Source organism: Engraulis encrasicolus, chromosome 7 (genome assembly GCF_034702125.1).
Source record: "Engraulis encrasicolus isolate BLACKSEA-1 chromosome 7, IST_EnEncr_1.0, whole genome shotgun sequence".
Taxonomy (NCBI): Eukaryota; Metazoa; Chordata; class Actinopteri; order Clupeiformes; family Engraulidae; genus Engraulis; species Engraulis encrasicolus.
The window spans coordinates 16,263,964-16,276,893 of NC_085863.1; positions in this window are offsets into that span (position 1 = coordinate 16,263,964).

Sequence of the window (12,930 nt, forward strand, 5' to 3'; positions counted from 1 at the left end):
TTATCATATCCAAAATCTCGCCATAATGGATTTTCCAACAAATTTAGGTAATGCACTTAAATTTTAATGATTTTATGCTTCAAACCACTTAAATGCTCACAAAGTTATCTGATGCTAATGGAAATAACAAAAAAATATGACAATATATGGCGTCATAGATATGGTAAAGTGATTTTTGGTCAGACATACCTGTCAGAAAACCGTTGCCATGGCAACGGCAAAAATGATAAACCTAATCTTTCGGTACCTAACTGTAGCCAACTAAATGTTAGGAAAAGTCACAAAGTTTCGAAGTCATAGCTGAAGTCGTTAAGGAATTATACGACATCAAAGTTGGTGCGGGCACTTTTAGCCCCCCCCCAGTCTGGATAGGGTTAAAATGTTCAGATGCATCTAACAACATGTAAGTCTTAATATTTATCCACTGTAAGTAACTGCTACCAGTAACCAGTGCTACCAATATTTTTAAATTGAACTGTAATTGATTATACAGTTACCTTTTATTTAAAATTTATTTAAAAAATTAAAAAAAAAAAAAAAAAAAAAACATTCCATGTAGCCCAATTTCTCTGGAGATATAGCTGATGTCATCAACATAAGGATGGGAGGAATATAGTAATAAGATAGTAGGCTACTACATCATTGATGACAATATCATGAATAAATATGATAAAGTAATGGGACAGGATTGCATCATTGATGACATGATTCAGTCTTCACTTACCTCCACTTTTGCACCATCTAGTGGTTAGAATTTGCCATTACAGTTACTATGGTCATAATGTTGATGGGAGACTAGCTTCACTGAAATGATTATGTGAAATATGTAAAATAGACCTATATGATCACAGTCAGCAGGTTAGCTTAATGACTGAATTCTAGCATTGATTACTTACAGATGGTGTAACTTCAATCTGCTCATTACCGTGCCGGGCCGCGACATCGTACCGTGATCATTACACCCTGTGGCCATTCGGAATGCGGGGGGCAGTATAGCACTGCTTTTGCAGAGCAGCGTCTGCCTGTGCTTGTAGGCTACGTCTGTCTGTGCTCCCGTGATTGTCCATCCTCCAGTTTTAGTAGTAGTAGAAATACAGTCAGCAAATTGCATGTTTTATTTAGCATTGGGCATTTGATAGGGCATTTGATAATAACACAAGTGTGAGCCCTAAACAAGACCACCATGTGAATTTAAACTCGACTTTTTTCTGTCTCCCAATCCGTCCCTAACTTATTTCGGCACTATTCAAGCCAGGAACGGGTATCCTCGGGATACAGAGTTTGCATACCTACTACAATTTGAACCGGTAAAGACAATTAAAACCGAGTCAATCAGACAGGAACACCATTGTAATTAGGCTAAGTGTGTCCCGTGACGCCAGCATGAGAGAGATCAAATTTTAAATTTGGCGACGACATTCTGTCTTCAAAACTGGCATCGGCCGCTTCCAATTTAGGACCATAGGCCTATTCAACCGTTTCCACAACCTCACTGATCACAGTTGCTTCATCTCTAATGCCAGGGCTAAGAATAACGAAAATAGCAAAACAGAGTAGCCTAGGCTAATAAACCGTAATGGAGAGACTGAGGAGACATGAAATCAAGCAGCGGAGTTCGGATCATTTTTAGTGGACCGATGTTGCTTGCTTTGTGTAGCCCTATCAAGCAAGCATGTCTGTCTCATTTGTGCGATGAGCACACAAACACAAATTGAACCACTCGTATAGTGTGAGTCAAACAGACATGAACAACATTGTAGCCTAATGAAGTAGACGGGTCATGTCAGCATGAGAGAGGTGATTTTACATTTGTCGACGACATTCCGTCTTTAAAACTGGCGCATGCCGCTTCCCCTATTGCAGGCTATTAACCTGATCTACACTGTCGTTACCACAAAAAACAAGGTAGCACAACTTAATACCATTACTAGCCTATATATCTGGTAGCCTAAATAGTAGGTTGAAGACGGGGGTATTATTGGTGCACTGTTTTTTTTTGCGAAGCAGAGTAATCTGCTTCAGTGTAGCTCATTGTACGTTGATCCCTCCCTCAGTTTTAGGCTACAAGTGGAAAGAGTCAGCCAATTGCGCGTTGCAGGTAACATTGGGTATTTGATAATAACACAAGCGTGATCCCTAAACAAGACCATCAGTATGGGGAGCCGTTTGTAAAGCTTACGGTGCTAAACATTCCATCAATATTTTGTCACATTCAGCTTAAAACAGTGTTTTAAAAACTGTGTGAATTTTTCAGACTCCCCTTTTTACACATTTAGAACAATAAATGTTAAATCTAAATAATGTATCCAAATGTTAAATATAAATCTAAATAATATATAAAAATGTTAAATCTAAATGTCAAATCTATATAATAAATCTAAATCTAAATATTAAATATGAATTTTAAATCTAAATGTTAAATCTAAATGTTAAATCTAAATATTAAATCTAAAGGTTAAATCTAAATATTAAATCTAAATGTTGAATCTAAATGTTATACCTAAATGTTAAATCTAAATGTTATATCTAAATGTTGAATCTAAATCTAAATAATAGGCCTATATCTAAATATTAAATCTAAATGTCAAATCTAAATAATAAATCTAAATGTTGAATATAAACTTAAATCTAAATGTGAAATCTAAATCTAAATGTTAAATCTAAATGTTAAATCTAAACCTAAATGTTAAATCTAAATCTAAATATTTAGATTTAGATTTAACATTTAGATTTAACATTTAGATAAGTTAAGTTACAAACACAAAAATGTTTAATCTAAATGTTAAATCTAAATGTTAAATCTAAATCTAAATATTTAGATTTAACATTTAGATTTAACATTTAGATTTAACATTTAGATTTAACATTCAGGTTTAGATTTAACATTTAGATTTAAATTCCACATTTAGATTTAAGTTTATATTTAACATTTACATTTAGATTTATTATTTAGATTTGACATTTAGATTTAACATTTAGATATATTATTTAGATTTAGATTCAACATTTAGATATAACATTTAGATTTGGTAGAAGAAGGTACCGCACACTCTTGTCCATCGTGTTGCAATTTAATGACAAAAAACTTGAGAAAGGCCATACGTGCCGAAACGTTGTTTGTCATTAAATTGCAACACGATGGACAAGAGTGTGCGGTACCTTCTTCTACCAAATTGATCCTGCACCCGCTACCTGCACCTCGAAACCTCTGGTGTGCGTTGGTTTCATCCCTCAAAATAAAATTTAGATTTAACATATAGATTTAACATTTAGATTTAGATTTAATATTTAGATTTAACATTTAGATTTAACATTTAGATTCAATATTTATATTTAATATTTAGATTTAACATTTAGATTTAACATTTAGATTTAGATGTATTATTTAGATTTGACATTTAGATTGAACATTTGTATACATTATTTATATTTATATTTAACATTTAGATACATTATTTAGATTTAACATTCATTGTTCTAAATATGCAAAAAGGGGAGTCTGAAAAATTCACACCGTTTTAAAAACACTGTTTTAAGCTAAATGTGACAAAATGTTGATGGAATTTCAGCTAAATGTGACAAAATGTTGCTGAAATTTTCAGCACAGTCAGCTTTACAAACGGCGCCCCATACCCCCAGTCGATGGTGTTTTGTTTTCATTATTCTGTCCTGCATTCACCGTCTCAATTCCGCTCCTAACTTAGGCTATAGGCTAAGTGATTATTTAATTATTATTAATAATTAAAATAGTAATAATTATAATAATTATTTAGTTAATTATTTCTGCACTACCTATTCAAGTCAGGAACGGATATCCTCAGGATAGCCTACGGACTAATAGGTTGAAGACGTTTTTTTGTATTGGTGCTTGTGAACATTTCATCCTTTCAATGCGCTGTTGTGCGCAATCGACGGGATTCCGGTTAACTGGGGATGTGATGCACACATGACAACACATCTGTTACACGACATGTCACAAAAGGCTGTGCAGTCCCTGCTGTAACCCACCCCCTCCCCCACAGACAAACATTCATGTTCTGAAAAGTTCAACACGTTCTGAAAATTTTAGCCGCTTTGCATTAAGTTTTCGAGCAGACACTTGTCCACGGTGACGCAACATCGAAAGAGAAACGCAGAGACTGTTCACAAATAACTGAATAAAGATTTCATTTAAAAAACACAGCATTTCTATGAAAATGTGCTGGGTGACCACACTGCCTATGTCTATCCAGATGCACGTATAGCAACAATGAGAAAGAGAGGGAGAGACGGGGGAGAGAGCGATTAGCGCGTATCTCTCTGTGTGTGTGTGTGTGTGTGTGTGTGTGTGTGTGTGTGTGTGTGTGTGTGTGTGTGTGTGTGTGTGTGTGTGTGTGTGTGTGTGTGTGTGTGTGTGTGTGTGTGTGTGTCTCCGGGAACATTTGAAGTGAAACAAGTCCGACAGGCGGACAACAGATGCGTCCGTCTATGCCCGTTCTGAACCTTTTTTGCCCAAACGCCCCCTTGGCCTCCTCATAACCTGTCAAGGCAATTTATCAATAAGCCTACCATGTACTGTATAAGCCTGGATTTGAAAAAGTACCATAGGATTTCAACAGTGTTGGGCAATTTACTGAAAAACTGTAATGCATTGCTGATTACATGTTACTGTCTTTTCAAAATAATCCCTTACACTACATTTAGCAATGTGGGGACCTAAGGCGAATTTAGCTTAGGGGGGCCATCGGTCCATCCCATATCACATTTTTTTTAACATAAAATCTCTATTTTTGTTAGGCTATTTTTTTTTAATCACGATTTTTTATTTAAAAAAAATAAATAATTACAAACATAAAAAACAGGCAAACATTACAATGAATTACAATGAAACATTTCAATGAATAGGCTATTTGCAATTTTGCATAGGCCTACATTAAATAAACTAAAATGTGAAATTCTCTTTTCACTTTAATATGAGAGCAGTGATGTCCCCCCCTCCCCCCAACCCCCCCTCACTGAAGTGTTATTTCATGTGTGTGCATGATGCTGTCACCTATTTGAAGTGACGTTGATGTTGGATTTCATGGAATACTTTTAAATGCCGCTTTGGGAAGAAAACAGAGTAGGCGACAGGTGAACTGTATTTCTGTCAAATCAGTGGTTTGCAGGCGTTTGCGTTTTCACGTGGAAATTGTCTTCGTGGACCGTAACAGACAAACCGTAAGTTCCATAAACTAATCAATGAGACATTGGCTACGTGTACATGATGTTTTTAAGTCCGATTTAATAAATGCGATTTAAATAGATCGGATTAAGAGTTATTTTGCAATGTGTATACATGGCACTTTCACTTAAATGCGATTAAACGTCTGGGGAAAATAAAGCATTGCGATTGGACTGAGGACGCACGTGCTGAGCGAGCCAAATAAGGCACGGGGGCGTGGTTCAATGCCACCGAGATGCAGGTCATCTTCCCCACGAAAATCGTTGCCTCAGGCGGACTGAAATCACAACATTTCCCCCTTTCTCCCTGGATCATTTACAATGCTACATTGGCTACCCTGTTAGCATAGAAAAACGAGTGGTCAAATGGTAATGTGGAGTAACTTTGTTGTGCTTCATTACTTTGTGGGGCACTTTTACATCAATATATGGAAGCCACAACATTTATAGTCGCTTAGGGACTTTAAATTAAGCAAAACTTTCATGTGAAAATCAACAGGAAGTGCCGCCATGTTTTTCTCACTGGCAAAGAGCTTTTGGTTTGCACGCATGAGCTCCAGGCCAAAACTGAGCGACTGCCACCTTGTGGACACAAGAGGGAATCACAAGAGGGAATCACAATTCAGAAACCCATCACGGGAGGGCGTGTAGCAACCCAATGTAAGTAGGCTGCCGGATGTGAGTGCCCGGATATCCGCCCGAGTATTTGCATGCATTTGCATTCATTTCCACCATCAGGAATGCTTTGCGGTATCACAGCTACCCTATGTGAGTCGCGCTGTGTCGCCTGACTGTCAAGTCAAGTCAAGTCAAGTAGGTTTTATTGTCAATTTCTTTACATGCACTGGTCATACAAAGAATTTGAAATTACATTTCTTGCTTTCCCATTAGACATAGACTAATCTAGGTAAGGACATAGACAGTATAGACATAGACAGTACTTATACATGGACTTAAGACAGTATGGACATAGACAGTGCTCTGTCCCTTCTATAATTAATTGTAGCCTACCGTAACAACTCGGCCTCAGCCCCCGCCGCAAATATCCACCACACCACCACGGGTCCTCTGGTGTTGTGACCGTTTTAGGGTCTTTTTTCATATCCAATACTTTCACATTAAGAGTGACAATTTCATCATGGATGTTTAAACGATATGTGCGAATGCAGTCATGTTGAATTTAGGGTGGCCAAACCATGCCATGTCATGAAGAACGTGCATCACATTATTTAAACAGCTCGTGTAAACAGCTATCCTGAGTGCCCGTGTCTTTTTGGAGATCGGAGGCTTGATGAGCAAAGAGATGGGAGAGAAATTAGTTGTGCGCGCGCACACACCTCTGCACAATATCCACCGGACACGAAGTTACATACTGGCTCCAATATTTCAGCGTCGCGTTTGATTCTGTACTGACACTTTTAAGTTTACGTAGCACAATCAAATGAATATGTTATGTCTAAATTATAGGCTCTAGTCTCCAATGTGCCTAGTTTCCCGTGTTGTTGGCATAATATAATCTGCACAATATGCGGCATAACTTTTCGAGTGCTACATTTAGACCGGGTAAAGTAGGCCTATCGAGCATGGTGTCCCTTCAATAATATTAAGAGTGTCCCGTAACAACTCGGTCTCGGCCCCCGCCGCAAGTATCCTCCACCACGAAGGTCCTCTGATGTTGTGACCGTTTTAGGATATTTTCATAAATAAGAGCGTGCGCGCGCGCGCCTCTGACTGTATCTAGACACGGAGCGAGAATGGCTCCAATACCGGTATTTATATTCAGCGCCCAGTTTAATTCTGCACTGACACTTTTAAATGTACATGGCATGCACAATCAAATGAGTAGGCTATGTCTAAATGTACTAGGCAGGCTCTAGTCACCAAATTAGCTGGCTTTGTTGTTTCGGCATCACCAATAATAATGGCACAAATGCGGCATGGTTTCGCGTGTTGTTTTGCACCACCAAATAATAACACATGCGGCATAGCTGCTGTTTTCTAACTCAGAGAGAAGGCTATGCCCAGATATTCTTTTACTTATAGGATATCCTGATGTTATATTTCACTAATGTAAGGAGTAAAACTCAGAAACTTCCCGAGTGCTAGCTATTAGACTGGGTAAACTCGTGACTTTAATGCCTTCCGAAACGGGCTATTCCAGTGTCTGTGACAGTGCATCTATATAGTCTTGTGCAAAACTTTTTATTTAACATTGCGAATGGGCAGGATGATTTGCTTAGACACGCACGTGCTTTAGAGCAGCTAGAACTGTGCAAGATGACTGCTGCAGTTTTCAGCTTAGTCCTCCTGGATAATAAAAACAAAATAATGCCGACGAGAAAGTAACGCCGTTATCTTTTGATGGATTCCCTTTGGGTGCCCGGTGGAGAAAGTTTAATTTTCACACCCAAATCAATTCGGATTTAAGTTATAATTTCATTTTATTATTTTTTTTTATTATTTTGATGTTATTGGTCACCGGGCCTATTCTTTTGATTGGGAGATCAAGGAACTCTCTGGTGTCGCCGAAACGGCGATGTGCTGTGGGCTCTTTACGCACGGCATGTGTCCCTTCCATCTTCAGTCAGACTCAAATCGGACCGAAATCAAGTAGCTGAGGTTAAACTGTCGTAAATACAAGACCGAAATCAAGTAGCTGAGGTAAAATAGACGTAAATACTCGGGCGGATATCCGGGCACTCACATCCGGCAGCCTACTTACATTGGGTTGCTACAGGGCGGACGGACGGACGGGAGGGCGGACGGACGGACGGACACCAAAGCCTCTTATAGAGATGCGTGGGACGCATCTAAAAACCACCCTCCCCCACTTCAGCATCAGATGTTGGTGGTCTACAAGTCAAGACTATCTTGTAGCCCAGTCATGAAGTTCATAAAGCCATCGGTAGCCTATTAGGCCAAGATATCCAAAATCCCTCCGCAAATTTCTGCATTGCCTGAGTTCATAGGCTAAAATAACTTTATTTAGGCCTGACTTATTTAGCTTACTTTATTAGCCTTATTTAGGCCTATTATCGTATTTAGGCTTTAACGTGGGCCTATTTTACAAAATATCGAAAGAAGGAAAAGACACGACAGACAAGTTGAGGCTTAGGCTACTGATCGTAGCTATTACAGCAAACCGAACATGCGCTTATGAACAGACTAGCCTGAGGGCAAACATCTTCTTGGCACTATTGAGATAACCAGGCCATGCCAGGAATTCAACTACCTGGGCACACGCTAAAATACTGACAGACTACAATTGCTTGGATCTTCAGTGGGTTTCGTGGGTCCGGGGGGGATGGGTGGTGATGGCACGCTTGATGTATTTTTCCCCACCCCATGCATGCACGCGGATACACAGGGTCGGGACATTCACCCAATGAATGACTGAGTGCGGCTAAATATGCCTGTTGCATATCGTAGCCTAATTATTCACACATCACGTCAAGTCACAAATTAGTAGTCTCTTGCAGTTGACCTATGCCAAATTAACGTCTTCCCTGTAAGGCTGCACTAATTCAAACAGGTAGAGGAGTCGGCTGTTATATTTTGATCCTGCTTTAAGTCAATGGGCGAGAGGGACGGATGAAACGGGTGTTTCATTCGTCCCGACAGTGTCTACTGACACTTAAATCCCCTTTGCCTGTAAACCTGACAACTTTGACTTTTCATACTTTCGGATATGTTCAAGTTTTCGAGTAAATCGCAGTGTTTCATTCGTCCCGTGTTTCATTAGTCCCTGCTCTCCCCTACTGCCTAAACTGCAACAGTTTAAATGCGTCCTCTCCAAACAGTGTGTGTGTGTGTGTGTGTGTGTGTGTGTGTGTGTGTGTGTGTGTGTGTGTGTGTGTGTGTGTGTGTGTGTGTGTGTGTGTGTGTGTGTGTGTGTGTGTGTGTGTGTGTGTGTGTGTGTGTGTGTGTGGGCTAGAGAGGGAGAGAGAGCGAGGGAGAGAGGCGCTTAATTCCCCGCAGAAAGAGCAAGGCGATGTCTCCAAATATTAGACAAATGCATCTTATTTTAGTTAAGTAGACATCAGGGATGTATTTTGCTTAATAGCAACGCCGACCTGATTGGTTCATATTGCTCTGAATGGTCACAGAAGGCTAGGCTATATTTTAATGGGTTTACGCGCGCGAGGTCATCTAACTGTGGTCACAGTCGCCAGGTGCTATTATGAGAGGAAAACTATAGCACGTTGGCAAACATTAAAGTCAGTTTAAGCCATGCATATGATGAACCAGTTTTCTTGTTTGAAAAAAACACACTTCCCGGTGCGCAGGGTGCATTTCTGACTGACCCAGATGAAATCGCATGAGGAACTCCATGATTACGAGATGACATTGCATATATTTCCCAGCATATATTTCCCCTCTCTCTCTCTCTCCAAACCCAGTTGTACTTGGACTCACTTTTAACACCGCTGGCCTACCCAGGTGAATCGCAGCACACACTGTTTGCAGTGAGCCGTGCTGTGTGCGAGTGCTGTGTAACTTCACCCCTAATGTACTAGCGAGTGCAGTGTTGTAAATCACGTGGAATAAGTGCAGCGATTACCTGCGTAGCCTACTTAATTATGGAAGTGAGTGTCATTTGGACTGCCTATGGAATCAAGCCTACTGTCACCAAGCTCTTCCTGTCTCCCCAGCCTCGCAATGGATGCACACCTGGCCACCGCTCCCCCGCCTCCTTCGGAACTGATGATTGTGGGGGGGATCTCCAAGGAAATGGACATGGGACTGGGTTTGGAATTTCGGACTTGTATAGCCTACATTTGGGGTGCCCCGGGACTCTTTTAGATTTCTGTTAGTTAATAAATATTATTTTAAAACTCAATATTTGTGTCTTGGCGTAGCCTATTTGTGGTATACAGTAGCCTATACTCTCCAGGGTATTTGGTAACAAGGAGAGGTGTCGCTGGAAAAATGCGCACTTTCTCACCTGCGACACATAACCCGACAGTTGGTTACACTTAATTTGAGCACGAAAACAGCAATATCAGTCGCTTGCTAATTTTTGCCAATGTAACAACATTAAATTCATTAGGGAAGTGTAGGTTAGGTTATCGCCCCAGCTGTTGGCGATGTGAGATAAATAGCCAACGCTTACACGCTCAAACGAAGCGCTGTTAGGTTACTGCGGTGAGGTGTATTGCACTCTCAGTCATTTTTACTAAATGAAATAAGTATCCACATCCAGGAAACAAGTCTGAAGTTGCAATATTAGACGTTTCAAATCTTGCGATGCGAGAATCGGTATGGCTTCTGGCTACACTCAGTTTACATTTTGTCAGAGCTTGCACATTAATGGCAATTCATCCGATCATCATTTAAAAAAAAAGAAAATTCATTACGTTATTTAGGCTATTCTTTTTATGACTCTTCCTACTTCCTGGAGGTGTTCTCACACAATTTATAGGCATGTTGTTATCCGCTGAATCGGTGCGTGCGGGTGAATATGAGCATAATTAATATGCCGTCAACATCGTCTAAAATATTCCATATGGTAATAAATGTTGCCTACCCATTTGCGCTTGAATGTGTATTGTGTGTATGCAAGAGAAAGTGTGTGTGTGTGTGTGTGTGTGTGTGTGTGAGAGAGAGAGAGAGAGAGAGAGAGAGAGAGAGAGAGAGAGAGAGAGAGAGAGAGAGAGAGAGACTACCACGTGGTAAAGCGTACAGCAAGCGCTCCCAAGCGCCACCCGGCGGTTGTTTGGGTACACTGCAGCTAGGCCCGGTACGTACCGAGGTGGAGGTCGTGGCATTACCTCGGTAAAGGGTGTGCATTGTAGGGGGACCGACTGTAGCCCCATGTCTTCTACTGTAGACCTTTTCTGTAGTCATGCCACCTCATTGTGCACCAGTAGGCCTGCAAGCCTAGACACACCTGTGTGCATAATTGTCTACACTAAAGTGAGAGTCCCAAGCTCCAAATGTCTCCCTTTAGAGTTGTACGAGACAAATTTAAATGCCAACCTTTATTTTATGATAGGTAGAGTTATTTTGTGTGTGTAATTGTTTCGCTGAAATATAGGCCTTAACCAGGGGTGGAAAAACTGGACTAGAACAATTAAACACCTGCTTAGGTATTCCTTCGGCCTGTGCTCTCAACACAGGTGAATTCATTAGCTGGTTCATTGAATTGGCTGGAGCAACGTACACATAAACAGAGTTTTAGAGTGTGCATTTCAAAACGCCGGTTTAAAAAATATCCCATTTAGGAAGCTAAAACATACCTGTCACAATGAAGGTTTTGCTGTGTTTACATGTTAACAGATAAAAAAATATTGCATTTAAAAATGTCTTCATAAATATAACCAGCATCTTATTGATGGTCATGTGTTCATAAACCTGCCAGGGCCTTGCTATATGTGTGGCAAAGCCAGATATGCTGCATCCTATGAAATAAATAATTATAATAATAATGTTTGGATACTGCTAATAGCAATGATAATTTCCTCGAGACAATCTGTCAGTTTTGTGCCTTTAAAACCACCCCCCTCTGCTCCAAATGATGAGTCACATTAATTTACATTTTCACATATATCAGTTGAGATACAAAAAAAAACACATGCACAGGGTAAAGGAATAGGAAAATTACATTTTAATATTCATTCATTTACTTTTTAAGGCAATAGCAGTTGGGGAAAAGCTGACAAAAGTTGACAAATTGTACCTTACGACTCCTGTGGCACCTGTCATCTTTTTCGGTGTGGTCTGCTGAGACTGTGTCACCTCTGTAGCTGGAGGGAACATGGCCGTAACTACCATTGAGGACACAGAGGTCATGTCCTCTGTATTTTTTCAGTAATGTAAAATGTATCGATTGATGAAAACCGATATATGATCAACAATGAAAAATTCAGTCTTTATACGCCACCCCTATTTATCCTCAAGGCAGTGTTTAATGAAAATAAACGTAAGAGTTTGACTGAAGTGTTTGAAGCATTCCCAATGTGTATACAGTAGCCTACAGCATGCAGTATTTGACCTCGGTATTTGAAAATGTCTGGTTACGGCCCTGGGAGGGAAGAGTGAGACTGATTAGTAGATGCCAACACTGTCCTGCCATGCCCTCTTACAGCCATTCAGGACCTGTACACTTCACAGTGTTCCAAGATTGCAATGCACATCATCAAAGACACAACTCATCCAGCACACAGACTTTTTCTCCCTACTACCATCAGGGAAGCGCTCCCGCACTTTGCGGTGCCGCACAAGCAGACTGAGTAACAGCTTCTTTCCACAAGCCATCAGACTCATCAACACACTGAAGAAAACCACATGAACATTCCAAGGTCACTGGAGGACATTCCATAAACATTTCTTCACCACGCCACTGGCACTTTACTCGTTTATTTGCATGTTGTGTACAGCATCTACACCACTGCACTTTACCTGTGTGTGTTTTTCTGTATTTATTGTCCATCAGTACTTCAGTCTTCTTATTGCACACTGTGTGTGTGTGTGTGTGTGTGTGTGTGTGTGTGTGTGTGTGTGTGTGTGTGTGTGTGTGTGTGTGTGTGTGTGTGTGTGTGTGTGTGTGTGTGTGTGTGTGTGTGTACATGTCTAGTTAAGTTAAGTTAAGTTAAGTCGGTTTTATTGTCAATTTCTTTACATGCACTGGTCATACAAAGAAATTTCTTGCTTTCCCATACAGACATAGACTAATCTAGGTAAGGACATAGACAGTATAGACATAGACAGTACTTATACATGGACTTA